Source organism: Lepidochelys kempii, chromosome 1 (genome assembly GCF_965140285.1).
Source record: "Lepidochelys kempii isolate rLepKem1 chromosome 1, rLepKem1.hap1, whole genome shotgun sequence".
NCBI classification, from domain to species: Eukaryota; Metazoa; Chordata; order Testudines; family Cheloniidae; genus Lepidochelys; species Lepidochelys kempii.
Genome location: NC_136380.1, coordinates 347,329,887 through 347,343,892, shown reverse-complemented (window position 1 = coordinate 347,343,892; position 14,006 = coordinate 347,329,887). Strand labels below are relative to the sequence as shown.

The 14,006-nt window shown below is 46.9% G+C and overlaps 1 protein-coding gene across 1 annotated transcript in view; it reads right to left on the bottom strand.

Moving 5' to 3' along the window:
- TASOR2 (transcription activation suppressor family member 2) overlaps positions 1-14,006 on the bottom strand; it is a 98,237-nt gene that overhangs the window by 77,139 nt on the left and 7,092 nt on the right. The window lies entirely within an intron of this gene.

Below are 14,006 nucleotides of genomic sequence, written 5' to 3'. Positions count from 1 at the left end.
GGCATGGGTGAGCACAGGGAATCTAATCCAGTAAAATTAATCCGAAATCTAGGAGTCCCCTCTCTAAAAGAAAGTCACAGCCTGTCGGCCTGCGCGCCAGGATTAACATTTAAAGAGAACAGGAGAGTTTAAAGGGGAAAGGCAGGAAACATGCCTGTTAAAAAGGTGTATTTTGAAAATCAGTGCTGTAGATTTGGTCAAGGTATAGTAGGGAATCACTTAACTTTACATGTCCCTGTTGAAAACATGCATATATGTAGGCATGGACAGATTAGATTTGTATAAATGTCAGTAAACATGGATTTCAGTGCACGCCCACCAACCAACCAAAATATATTTCCACTGATAATCATTGAAATTACAAATAGGCAAACTAAGAAAACCGCTGTTGGAGAACTTACTAGACTTTTGAATTAGGCTTGTTACAAATAGTCTAGTGAATGGATACCAAAACCAGGTCTGATTTGTTAATTTAAGCATATTTACTTTGTATATTTTGCCCTGTGGTGTTGATACGTTGTGCTTGAACGGTTTATAAAGCTTTATCTTGTTTGAATCTCAGCGTCTCCTGTAGTTAAATAATTGTCCGACCCCCCACAACTTCCTGCAAGTGTGAACATTTAAATAGATAAAAATTTAAAAAAAAATACGTACAAATAAACATTGATATTATCAGTCTAAATCATAAAAAAATAAAAATCAAATTCTGCCAACCCTACATATACTGCTATTAAATGTTAGGATCAAAGGCCCGGATCCTCAAAGGTATATAGATGCCTAACTCCCTTGAAATCAATGGAAGTTACGATCTTTGAAGATCTAGGCCGAATTGAAGACTGAAATCAAGCACACAATGGCTCACAATTATTTTTTCCCCTGGTTCAAAAGAAAATTATTATCAACCCCTCACCCTGGCTTTCAGCTCCCCTTCTTCAAGGAAAGTATATTTAAGTGAAGAACTATAGATAAATAATGTCATTCACCTCTCTCAAACCAAATTCTATCCCAGTAAAACTGCTGAGTGAAAATGAAAAAACAGTAAATAAATAATACGTGTATTTCCCTCAACCACCAAAGAGCTGGCTTGTATCAGTCCACGTTGTAGCCCAGTGGTTACTTTTGTAGCTTGCTTATCTTATGAAAAGTGAGTGGAGTGAAGTAGGACCAGTTACCGATTCTTTTGTGCCTGACCCCTGCTTTCTCCACCCCTTTAAATTTAATTAGCTGATTTCGTTGCTTTTCTGTGCCTGGAATGGGCCTGGCAAAATACACTGGGCCGGGAGGTCTTGCTTGACTGAGCCGTTCATGGTACCTGTGGATGCCTACCTTGTGTTTGCTCCAGTGAATGACTGCAGTTGGGGTAGGGTTCATTATTACTTACTGAAATGCTATCTATCTATCTGGGGAGTACATTTGAAGACTGAGGTAACACAGCCCCTTTACGGTGTTGCAATAGATAGCCTAATCTAGATGGTACTGATATAGGACTTGCTGTACCTGTAATGGACTTCATTATCATTCACCACATTATTATTGCCTGGAATCTTCAAATTCATGGCCTCTTTGTGCTGGGCACCATACAAACATGTAGTAAACACAATCTCATTGATTTGAATTACAGCAGTGTGTAGAGACCCCAGCTGAGAGCAGGGCCCTAATGTGCTTGGCGCTATATACAGTCATAGTAAGAGAGCTAACAAGAATAGACAAGATATACAAAGGGTGGGAGAGGAAACACGGGCATGGACAGATGAAATGACTTGCCTGAGATCACACACAGGTCAATGGCAGAGTCAAAGACGCAAGAGTACAAATAATTCTTTCATCTAAGGATCTCAAAGCAGCTTACAATTAATTAAACCACATGGCCTCTGAGAGGTAGATAAGTGTTATATTATCCCCATATCATTACAGAAAGCAAAACGAAGGCACATAGGGGCTAAGTAACTTGCCTAGGGTCACTTGATGAGTCAGTTGCAGAGTTGGGAGTATGACAGAGGAGTTGTGACTTCTAGTATGTTGCTTTCTCCACTGAACAACACAGCTCAGGCTTGTCAGCCTTTCTAGATCCCATTGCTTTACTAGAAATCTACCCATTGGCATTCATGGCCTTAAATCCACCAAGAAAGATTAATTCTAGAAATCTTTTCACATCCTAGATTGCTTGGGAGTAAAAATAGTTTTCCAGGTTCCATTGTTCTCATTCTAGGGTCAGATGATTTAAAAAAAAACCTTCTCCAGGCCAGAGTGCCAACCTGCCCCTTCAAGGGCATATAAAGTAAAGTCCATGTCTGTGGACCCTGCCACTGGGACACATCAAAAGGGCCAGGAACTTCACTGCTTTTATTATAAAATGTAGAATCATAGACTATCAGGGTTGTAAGGGACCTTAGGAGGTCATCTAGTCCAACCCCCTGCTCAAAGCAGGACCAATCCCTAACTAAATCATCCGAGCCAGGGCTTTGTCAAGCCTGACCTTAAACACCTCTAAGGATGGAGATTCCACCACCTTTAGGTTTAGGTTGGATATTAGGAAAAACTTTTTCACTAGGCGAGTGGTGAAACACTGGAATGCATTACCTAGGGAGGTGGTGGAATCTCCTTCCTTAGAAGTTTTTAAGGTCAGGCTTGACAAAGCCCTGGCTGGGATGATTTAGTTGGGGATTGGTCCTGCTTTGAGTAGGGGGTTGGACTAGATGACCTCCTGAGGTCCCTTCCAACCCTGATATTCTATTCTATGACCTCCCTAGGTAACACATTCCAGTGCTTCACCACCCTCCTAGTGAAAAAGTTTTTCCTAATATCCAACCTAAACCTCCCCCACAGCAACCTGAGACCATTAGAACTTGAGAACGAAATTGCGAGTCCATGTGTTTCTTTCGCAAGCTGTAAAGTACTCAGGCATTACAGCAGGGAGTGTGCTAAAAACACAGGTCGTATTAGAATCAATTGTGGATTTCTAATGCCAGCTTCTGTTCTCAGTGCTCTGTTACAGTTTCTCTCGGTGGGAAGGGCATTAGCAACTCCTCCAGCTTATTGTTTTCTGTAATTTTATGTAGAGATGGCACCCTGATTAGAGCGACTGTAGCTTTTCTATAGGTTTGTTCGTGCCCTTTTGTAGGTGCATTTGTGCGACTTGAAATAACAGAAGTGGCTATCATCTAACTTTGACGAGGTCCTTATTACTGGCAGTACTATATTTTTGGCTTCCCTGAAGCCGTGACTCATCTTGGGTTTTGGCGTTAAGTACAGCGAGCAAACCTAAAATAAAGACTTCGTCATTTGTAGACCTAGTTCCTCTTTTGTTTAGCCAGAAAACCTGAATGACAGAATCAGACACTTTCAGCCATTCTGGAAAAAAAAAAAGGTTATGTTAAAATGTTCTGAACTGGAGGGGGAAAAGGGGATATCTTGAAATCTGAAACTGACTTTGCTGAAAGGTGACAAGGATAAAAAAAATCGGGATGGCAATAGTATTGTGGTAGTGTACAGTCATGGACCAGCATCCCATTGCTCTAGGTGCTGTGCAAACACAGAAGAAAAATACAGTCCCTGTCCCAAAGAACTCTCTAATATCAGGCTTGGTCCTTGGACCTAAAAATTAGGTCAAATAGAGCTACGTTAGTTAGTTAGTGTAAAAAATCCACCTCCCTCAATGGCATAGCTACACTGACCTACCCCCTAGTTTGGAAGCAGCTAGGTCAACGGAAGAATGCTTCCATTGATGGAGATACTGTCGTTCAGGGAGCTGTTGTTCCTCGACTGGCCTGGTCTACACTACAGAGTTAGATCGACCTGTTTGTGCATGTGTCTGTGCTCAAATTTGTCTCTGGCCGATGTAAGCACCCAGTTCCGGTGACTCAGTAAAACCACCTCTCTGAACAACACTGGGCCCTGGTTGACCTCCTGAGGTCGACGCAGCGCTAATGTAGAGACTGTGTGACTTAGCCGTGCCAACCCTAGCAGTCCTCTGGTGGCTGTCCCACAATGCCGCACGCCCTGCGACAGTGACTGCTCTGATCTCAGTTGTGAACTCCACTGCCCAGGGATCATGGAGACTGGAAGCCACGTCCCCCTCCTTAATACCCCCTACGTATTCTTGACATGCTTTTTCCAGATTTCCCACATTGGCAAGCAGCGCGGGCAGCTCTCCCTGCTTCCATGCAGCTGCCCAGCTGACCATGCTGGTTTCATGCACTACATGCTATTCCTGGCTGGAGAAGACAGGACGTTTTGGATCTCCTGGGCCTATGAGGAGGCTGCACACGCACAGCTAAGGACCAGCCACAGAAACATGGACGTCCATGAAAAGTTTGCACAGGGGATGCAGGCAATGGGGTAGGACAGGGACCAGCACCAGTGCTGTGTGAAAGTGACCGCACTCTGGAAGGCAGCCACAAGGCCAGGGAGGCCGACAATCAATCATGGATACCTTCGAGGTGCCTGAGACACAGAACTTTGTTGTGAACAGTGAGGCGAGGAAGAGAAGGGGTGGGGGGAGATGTGGCAGGGTGGCGGGGTCCAGCTATGTCACAAGCCTGTTCAATAAATGATTTTGGATCTGTTCAATAAATGATTTAGATAATGGCATGGAGAGTACACTTATAAAGTTGGTAGGCGATACCAAGCTGGGAGGGGTTGCAAGTGCTTTGAAGGATAGGATTAAAATTCAGAATGATCTGGACAAGCTGGAGAAATGGTCTGAAGTAAATAAGATGAAACTCAATAAGGACAAATGAAAAGTACTCCATTAAGGAAGGAACAATCAGTTGCATGCATACAAAAGGGGAAATGACTGCCTAGGAAGGAGTACTGCGGAAAGGGATCTGGGGGTCATAGTGCATCATAAGCTAAATATGGGTCAACAGTGTAACATTGTTGCAAAAAAAGCAAACATCATCCTGGAATGTATTAGCAGGATTGTTGTAAGCAAGACACAAGAAGTACTTCTTCCGCTCATACTGCACTGATAAGGCCTCAGCTGGAGTATTGTGTCCAGTTCTGGGTGCCACATTTGAGAAAAAATGTGGACAAATTGGAGAAAGTTTAGAGGAGAGCAACACAAATGATTAAAGATCTAGAAAACATGACCTATGAGGAACGGTTGAAAAAAAAAAAGTTTGTTCAGTCCAGAGAAGGGAAGACTGAGAGGGGACATGATAACAATTTTCAAGTATATAAAAGGTTGTTACAAGGAGGAGGGAGAAAAATTGTTCTCCTTAATCTCTGAGGATAGGACAAGAAGCCATGGGCTTAAATTGCAGCACTAAAGGTGTAGGTTGGACATTATGAAAAACTTCCTGTCAGAGTAGTTAAGCACTGGAATAAATTGCCTAGAGAGGTTGTGGAATCTCTGTCATTGGAGGTTTTTAAGAACAGGTTGGAGAAACACCTGTTCAGGAATGGTCTAGACAACACCTAGTCCTGCCATGAGTGCAGGGGACTGGACTTGATGACCTCTTGAGATCCCTTCCAGTCCTTCGATTCTGTGATTCTAAGACTCCACCACAGTGTAGCCAGCGAGTACAGATGAGCCTGAAGAAGGGGAAGAGACCTCAGGTAAGAGTATGCATGCATTTTTCCTTACAATGTTTAAATGTAAAGATGGTTCCCAGCCCAGCCCCAAGTTAAAAGACCCAGGTCTCGACTTTCAGTTGTTTTACTCATATGAGAAGTACTATTGGTACAACAAGCCGTGGTAGAGTTGACATCTGCTGTTCATTTTTCTGAGGGTCAGGCTGGGGGTTGGGGGCATGCAGGACAGTTTGTTTAGGTCACTCCTGAGGGCATTCTGCACCAAAAAAATACAAATGCTGAGCACAACATTTTAAAATTCTGCAAAATTCTGTGACCTTTGTCAAATAAATGCGGAGGCTCCAGCATGGCAGTGGGGAGCACAGGCCCCTGGCTGCACAGATGTAGGAGATCACTGTGCAGCTCCCCCGGGACATGGACTCAGCAGTGAGGCTGTCCCAGCCCTGACACCGCGCAAGGACCAGGCCTGCCCCAGAAACACCCCAGGGCCCTGCCCCTCCTTGCCAGGTGCACCAGGTGTGGGCAGGCAGGCTCAGGCAGGCAGGATCCAAGTGTGGAGGGGCTTAGTGTGTGGGGATCCAGGTGTGGATTGAGAGGGTTCTTTGTGGGGCAATCTGGGTGTGAGTGGCTCAGTGGGGGATCCGGGTGTGGAGGGGATGCACAGGTGCTTGTTGGGGGGTTCTGGGTGCAACGGTAATGGGACTCTGCAGGGGGATCCAAGTGAAGGTGGTTGGAGCTTAGCGGGGGGAGGGTCTGGGTGTGTAAGGGATAGAGCTTGGGAGGGGGGCATGGATGTGGGGGCTCAGTGGGGGGATCCAGATGCAGCTGGTTGGGGCTCAGTGGGGTGGGGATCCAAGTTCAGGTGGCTCACTGGAGTGGTTCAGGTGTAGGGGGAGTGGGGCTCATCGGAGGGGGAGGTTCTGAGAGTGTGTGGGGGTGATGCTTGGTGGAAGGGTCTGGGTATGAGGGGGTCTGGATGCCCAGGGGTTGGGCGGATGGGGGAGAAGCTCCCTGTAAAGGGATCCCTCCCCCTTCAGCTGAGGAGTGATGGGTGCAGGAAGTGTGTGTGTGTGTGCGTGGGGGGGGGGAAGAGGGGAGTTTGCAGAGCTTCATTCAGCTAGGGGAGAAAGCTGAGGGTGGGTCTGATCTGGCCCCAGATGCCATGCAGGGGAAGAGGAAGTCCTGTCCTCCCCAGCCCAGCTGGGACTAGCAGCTGAGCCTGGCACAGGATAGAAGCCACCAGCTGGGTCTTCCTCAGTCCCACCTCCTGCCCCACAGTGATTTACCTCTCTGCCAGCTGCCCTAGGCCCCCGAAACATACTTCCGGGGTGGGTTGCATGGCTGCACTTGTGGATTGCCTTTGCTTCCCCGTCAGAAAGTCATTTTTCTGTGGGGAAGCAAAGAAATCTGCTGGGGACATAAATTCTGCACATGCGCAGTGGTGCAGAATTCCCCCTTGAGTAATATTATGTACATAGGGATGTCTCTTATATCCTGAGAGATCTCAATGAAACTTTCTTGGTGATACTCTGCAATCCTCTCCTGAAGGTTTCTAGGGATGGCTGCCTTATTTCTTCCTCTGTGGAAGGACACTTTCCCATGCCAATCCACAATGACTTTGGCTGGTGCCATTGCAGTCAACAGGCTAGTGGCATATGGGTCTTTGCAGCTTCGGGACACCAGCAGAAGCTGTGCTGTCTGTGCCTTTGTTACCCTCACAAGTGTGATATCCGCTACAGTCACCCCCACCAGTCAAGAATAGCGCCAGTATTTGGTGCCATAGCCCTATACTCGTGCCCCTGGAAATAGAAGATGAAATCTTATTGTTTCATGCAGACGAGAATCTTAATGTCTTCCTCCTTTCCCCCTCACTTGCCCCTGGTGGGCCACTCTCACCCTGGCTGGGACACAGTGGTGCTGTGCGGAGGCACTCCAATGCTGAAGTGTCAATAAGCAAGTCTTACTAAAACATTTTCGGGAATAGGGGAAGGGACTTATCTTTCCCTTTCCATTGTGGCTGCAAATCCAATGATACATCTTCCTGTTTTATCTGTAGCTGCTGCCGTTGTGGCCTTGAGAGCCCCTTCACAGCCCTAGAATTGCCTGGCCCTGATAAGGCGGAGAAAGACGAGAACTAGGGAGGATATGTTCACCAAGATCTTGCAAGTCAGTCCAACAATCAGTGGTCTCATTTCCCTATGCTGTTTCTGAAGAACTCCACTGTAGTAGCCAACATTCCACATTGCATCATGGGTCATGTCCCTTCCCTACCACTCTGTGTCGGGGGACAGTGAGGACAACCACGGCTTCACATACACTGAGCCGTGATAGCCACGGTTCATGTACGTGCAGCCAAAATGGGCTGCATTTGTGCACTGAAATGGACAGAAATATTTGCTTCCTTTTTAATTTTAAAGTTCTGTTAACTTATGTTAGAAGTTTGTATTGTCTTATCTTTTTTATTTGCACACTGTTTCTTTGCATTGTTTTTGCCATTCAATAAATTTCTCTCTTTTTTTAAATAAATTCCTCTTTATTAGTTCTCAACACATATCGCAGGATGCATAGCAGTTACTCAAAGCACCCAGTACTTGTAAGTGTCCAGCACCACCAAACTCATGGGTTCAAGAAAACACCCAGGCATATGTGCACAGGTACAGCCCACACTGCAGAATCCATAGGTTCTGTGCAACACACAGTGTAACATTTATGAATGTATACTGAGCACTACACATCTTAACAACCCAAACACCTTCAAGGCCTGTGCGCAGTCCAACACAGCGCATTAATGTGACTGACTGTTAAAGAGCTCTGTCAAAGACTCCCGCAACTGCATGGCTCCACGATGAACTCTTGTAACGGCTCCTGTGCCTGGCTGCTCAAACGTAGCAGACAGCTGCTCCACCTCCACTCTGGCAGCAACTTTTCCCTCTTTGCCTCACAGATATTACAAAGCAAGCAGCTATAACCATTGGGATATTTTTCTGACTGCAATCCAGTCTTGTGAGTAAACATCGCCAGTGACCCTTCAATCTTCCAAAAGCACATTCAACTGTCATTCTGCACCTGCTGGGTTGGTTGTTGAATCTTTCCTTGGTGCTGTCGAGGTGGCCAGTGTACGGCTTCATGAGCCAGGAGTCCCAGAATCACTATGGGCATTTCAATGTCACCAGTGGTAATCCACTGGTCAGGACACAACGTCCTTGCTTGCAGCTTTCAGAACAGTCCTGTATTCTTAAACACATGAGCATAATGCACTTTCCTTGACCAGCCCATGCTCATATCAGTGAAGTGTCCCCAGTCATCCACCAATGTTTGTGTAACCCTAGAAAAGCAGCCCTTTCTGTTGATGTACGGCATAGCAGGAGACAATTAATGGCCCTGCGCACTTGCATGGCCCCCACTGTGGATTTTCCAACTCCAGAATGATTCCCATTGACTGGTAGCCATTTAGCGTTGCCAGCTTGCAGAGAGCAATCACCACTAGATTCTCAACTGTCAGTGCAGTTCTCATCCTGGTCTCCCTGCGCTGGAGGGCTGGGGTGAGCTCAGCACACAGATCCAGCAATGTCCCCTTTCACATCCAAAAGTTATACATCCACTGCTCATCGTCCAAAACCTGCATCATAATGTGATCTCGCCAGTCAGCGTTTGTTTCTTCAGCCCACAAGTGGCTCATCACCATCTGCAGCTGCTCCATGAATGCCACCAATAACTGTGAATGGTTTTTCACGATGTCTGTCTCCATGAAGAAATCAACATGTCCTCCATTGTTGGGGTACTTCCTGTGGATCTACGGATACCAGGAGAGCATGCCTGCCGTATTAACAATGCTCACGAGAACAGTGCAGAACTCTGTGAGCTCCAGGCTTCGGTCCAAGATGGCAGACAGCGAAGAGTGCCAAGCGGATTTGCGCTGCTTGAAAATGATGGGATATGGATGGCATTATGGGATGGAGAAAATTCAACAATGGGAACTTGGCCCTCCAGCTCCCAGGGATCCCTGCGTGACTCATTTCTACCTCAGAACACATTGTGAAAATTTCCGAAAAGGCCTTGCGCCGGACGGTGGCACGTGGCACTTCTGGTGCACCTCACTTTGCACTGATGCACGCAGTCCAGGTAAAGTCAGGGCAGAGCCAACGCCAGCAGCTAAGTATACATGCGCACGAGCGATCTAATCTTTGGCAGCTGCACACTGACATAACTTGAATCAACCAATGTTTGTAGTGTAGACACGGCCAGAGATGGAAAAACCCTTCTGTCGGGTGTAGGCTTTGCCTATGTTATCGGGTTATGCCAGCGTACCTACGGGGACATCGCTAGGCTGGTATAGTCCCCTAAGACAAAAAACACCAGATGATACAGACAGATGGGCGAGCATAAAGTTTGTACCTCTCTTCCCCTTTTCCTTTGTGCTGTATGAACATGGCCTGAAAGATTTTGTGGGTGTTTTTAAAAGGTTCTCTCTGCTCTTTTTTTAAATTAGAAATTCAGGTTCTGTCTCACCTGGGAGTGCCTGTGGGTAGGTCTACACTGCAGCTGGGAGGTGTGATTCTCAGCCCGGGTAGACAGATGGGCTAGTTAGCATGCTAAAAATCACAGTCTGGATGTTGTGGCACAGGCTGCAGAAACATCCACCCTCCTGGATTGACCCTTTAGTGTGACCCTTTCTACGCATGCTGGGGCCATGTCTACTCTACAAAACTGCATTGACTTAGTTTACATCGCCATGCAGACACCGCAGTTATGAAATCGCTTTTCTGTGTGCCCACTTGGATCCTCATGTCGGCGATGCATATCCTCGCCAGGAGCACTTGTCTCAGTTGCATTGTCAGTGTGGGGCATTGTGGGACGGCTCCTGAAATCCAGTAACAGTCGATGTAAGTAACGCAGTGTCTACACGGACACTGCGACAACCTCACCACGTGGACCGTGACTCTGCACCGCACAGGGAGACAGTGTTATTAAGTCAGCACAGAGAGGCACTTATGCCGGCAGGATTCAAATTTAAGTGAAGACACTTCCACAGCTCGGTTGACGCAGTGTAGACATAACCTGTAAGTATTCCAGGAGTGAAAGTTGAGCAATTTAGAGAGGAAGGAATTTTTAGTCAGCCTGTTTGAAACTTTGTCTTTTGTTTGTTTAACTCATATTTAGCTTTAATAAGGGGAGAAAGGAAACCTTTGATAACCATTCGTCTTACCCCCGCCCCCTTTCAGTTAAGGTGAGAGAACTAAAAAGGAGCAGCCTCTGAGTCATCCACAGATCCTTCTGCAACAGCTGGGATAGCCAGATCTTTCCAAGTTACAAGAACAAGCAGAGGAAATCACATCTCTTTCAGGCCCACTTTGCACAATCCTAATGACGCAAGAAAGATCACAAGCCCTAGTACAGCCATTCTCAAATAGTGGGTTGGGACCCCAAAGTGGGTCGTGACCAATGTTCCCTCTAATTTTTTCCCATGCCTGTGCAGAATGAATTTTGTTATGTGCATGAATACGGAGGTGATGTGTGGCAGGGTTGGGGTCAAGAGGTTTGGAGTGTGGGAGGGGGCTCAAAGCTGGGGCAGAGGGTTGGAGTGCAGGGGTGAGGGCTCCGGCTGCATGTGCAGGCTCTGGGGTGGAGCCGAGGATGAGGGGTTTGGGGTGTGGGCTCTGGGGTGAGGCCGGGGCTGGGGGGAGAGGCGCCTCTCCCAGCCACAGCAGTTATGGGACTGGGAGAGTTCTCCTCTCTCCCTGTCGCAGCCCCAGAGCTGGGAGGGAGAGGTGTCTCTCCCTGTCGTAGCCCCGGGGCTGGGGGGGTTAAGTGTGTGGCCTTTGGTGGTGTCCTGCACAGCGTGCAGGCCCAGACCTTAGCGGGAACTTAGGTTGCGACCCTGTTTTAATGGTTTTAATGGTTTTAAAGGGCTGGCATTAGACTGGCTAGGGTCCAGAGCCAAAGCCAAATCCTGAAGCCCATCACCTGGATCTCAGGCTTCAGCTTTAGCCCTGGGCAGTTGGGTTCAGGTCATAGGCCCCCTGCCCAGGGATGAAACCCTTGAGCTTTGGCTTTGGCCTCCCCACTGGGGGTGGTGGGGCTAGGGCTTTGGCTTTGGCCATCCCCTCCCGTGGCGGCAGGGCTCAGGGGGCCTCAGGCTTCAGTCCCCCACTCCTGGACTCATATAGTACTTTTTGTTGTCAGAAGGTGGCGATGCAATGAAATTTGAGAATCCCTGCCCTAGTATTTTAAAATACACTGCTGGACACCTTTGTGGAGCATTGTCAGCTTAGAACAGATAGGATTTCCCTGTGGACAGGGTTTGGCCTATGATCCTTGAAGACAATGGCCACAAAAGAAAATCCTCATTGGTGGGTCATTGTAATCTGACAGTCTCCAGATGACAAAGAGACCCATCAAAGCAACTGGCAGATGGGGAACCATGAGGAATTGAGATGCACATTTCCAACAGCCTTTGAAAAATACACCTGTCATGTCTGTGAAAAATTCACCTGTTTGCATAGAATCATAGAATCGTAGGACGGGAAGGGACCTCAAGAGGTCATCTAGTCCAGTCCCCTGCACTCATGGCAGGACTAAATATTACCTAGACCATCCCTGACAGGTGTCTGTCTAACCTGCTCTTAAAAATCTCCAATGATGGAGATTCCACAACCTGCCTGGGGAATTTATCGTGTGTGTGTGTAACCCACGTCAGTTGGGTGTGGTGCTCCGTCCCCTCCGATGAAGTGAGCTGTAGCTCACGAAAGCTTATGCTCAAATAAATTTGTTAGTCTCTAACGTGCCACAAGTCCTCCTTTTCCTTTAGACCACCTAGAGATTGATGAATCTGCTACAGCCTTAGCTAAGAGCCACATGGCTTTTAGCTCATGCAGTAGAGGCTCATAACACTGAGCTTTAGAGGTCCCAGGTTTGATGCTGACGAATGTACACAAAGGGCATTTCATTCCCCTAATCAACTGACTGTGTATCTCTAGCATGTACTCATTTGTGGGCAAAGTTATCTGGACTGCATATGAGTTTATTAGAAAGAAAACCCCATGTGCCTGGAAATGCTGTGGACTTGTTTGTAGGAGCCTCTAGCAATGGGATTGTGGCCCCAGGTCTGCTATGCACACCTGTTACACCTAATTGTCCTTCCCACCTGGAAGTTTGATCATCTGCTTCCAGGCCCCCTCAGAGGCCCAGAGAGACCCGGGCCACTTCCAGCTTTTGAGGCCCCTAGCCATAATAAAAATAAAAAATGACGACACATGAAAACAAAATAAGGCACTAAAATGTAACAATTCTCTACCTTTCAACACACACTTGATCCAGCACCAGCCACTAGTAGTGGTTTGTTTATAGAATCCGCTGATCTGAGAGGACACGTTTATCACGGTCTAATCTTGTGCCATCAGAACCGATATATTTTTATTAATATTTATGAATATTTTAAACTCTTTAATATGACAAAATCTATATCAGTTAACAAAAAAATTATGTCTTTTACCAAACCACATCTCTTATTTGCTTAAATTTGCAGCTCTAAACTGAGTGTGTCACATTTTGGTCCGATAGGGATGAGCATAAAAACAAGTTGCAAAACTTATCAAATGCCAAAAAATTAACAAGTGTTTAAATCTGAGGCCCCCTTTGAGCTTGAGACCCAGGCCAAATGGCCCTCCTGGCCCCCCCTCTGATTGGCCCTGTCTGCTTCCTAGTCCATGGGGGGTAGTGGTGGGATGGTCTTTAGAGGCTGCAGAGCCTCACAAAGAAGTGGGGGGATTGGAAAAGAGGAGAGGCATTTGCAGATAAGAGGCAGCAGCCAGGAGAGAAAGGTAGATGGGAGTTGTGAGACCCTGTTATAGCTGGAAAAGAGTTGGAGGGAACCGATCACATTTTATTTCACAAAGGGCTCCATTAAACCTCGGGCCAGCCCTAGCTAGCGTATTTCTATAGCGTCCATCACTGAAGCTTGTGAGCCCTGCCTAGAAATGCTTCTCATGCAGGGTGTGGTCTTCCTTATTGGTTCAGCATAGTGCTAGGTTTTGAGCAGAGATGGGCTGACTCAATCAAATCCCCAGATCCAGCCTTCCAACACCAGATCTAGGTTTCCAGGCTAAACCTATCTCTATAATCTCAGATCCAAACACCGAATGAACCAAAACACCTCCTCAGGTGGGGAAGTTCAGAATTGCATTTACAAAGCCCCCAGGTCAGGACTGTTTGGATCTGGGGTTTTAGTTCAGGCTCCATCACTCATTTAAAAAAAAAAAAAGCAAAATAATATAGAGCTCATTTGCATTTCTCATTCAGCCACTCACAACCGGTCCTGTTCTAATGCAGCGCACGGATCCCTTGATACTGTTCCCCCAGTGTTTCAAATGAGGCGTAGATTCCTGAGGTTCTTTATAGGAGTCACTGTGAGAACCAACAAGTGGCTTGTATGGAGCTTCTGGGCATCAGACGAGGATCGGGAGCTGGTAGCT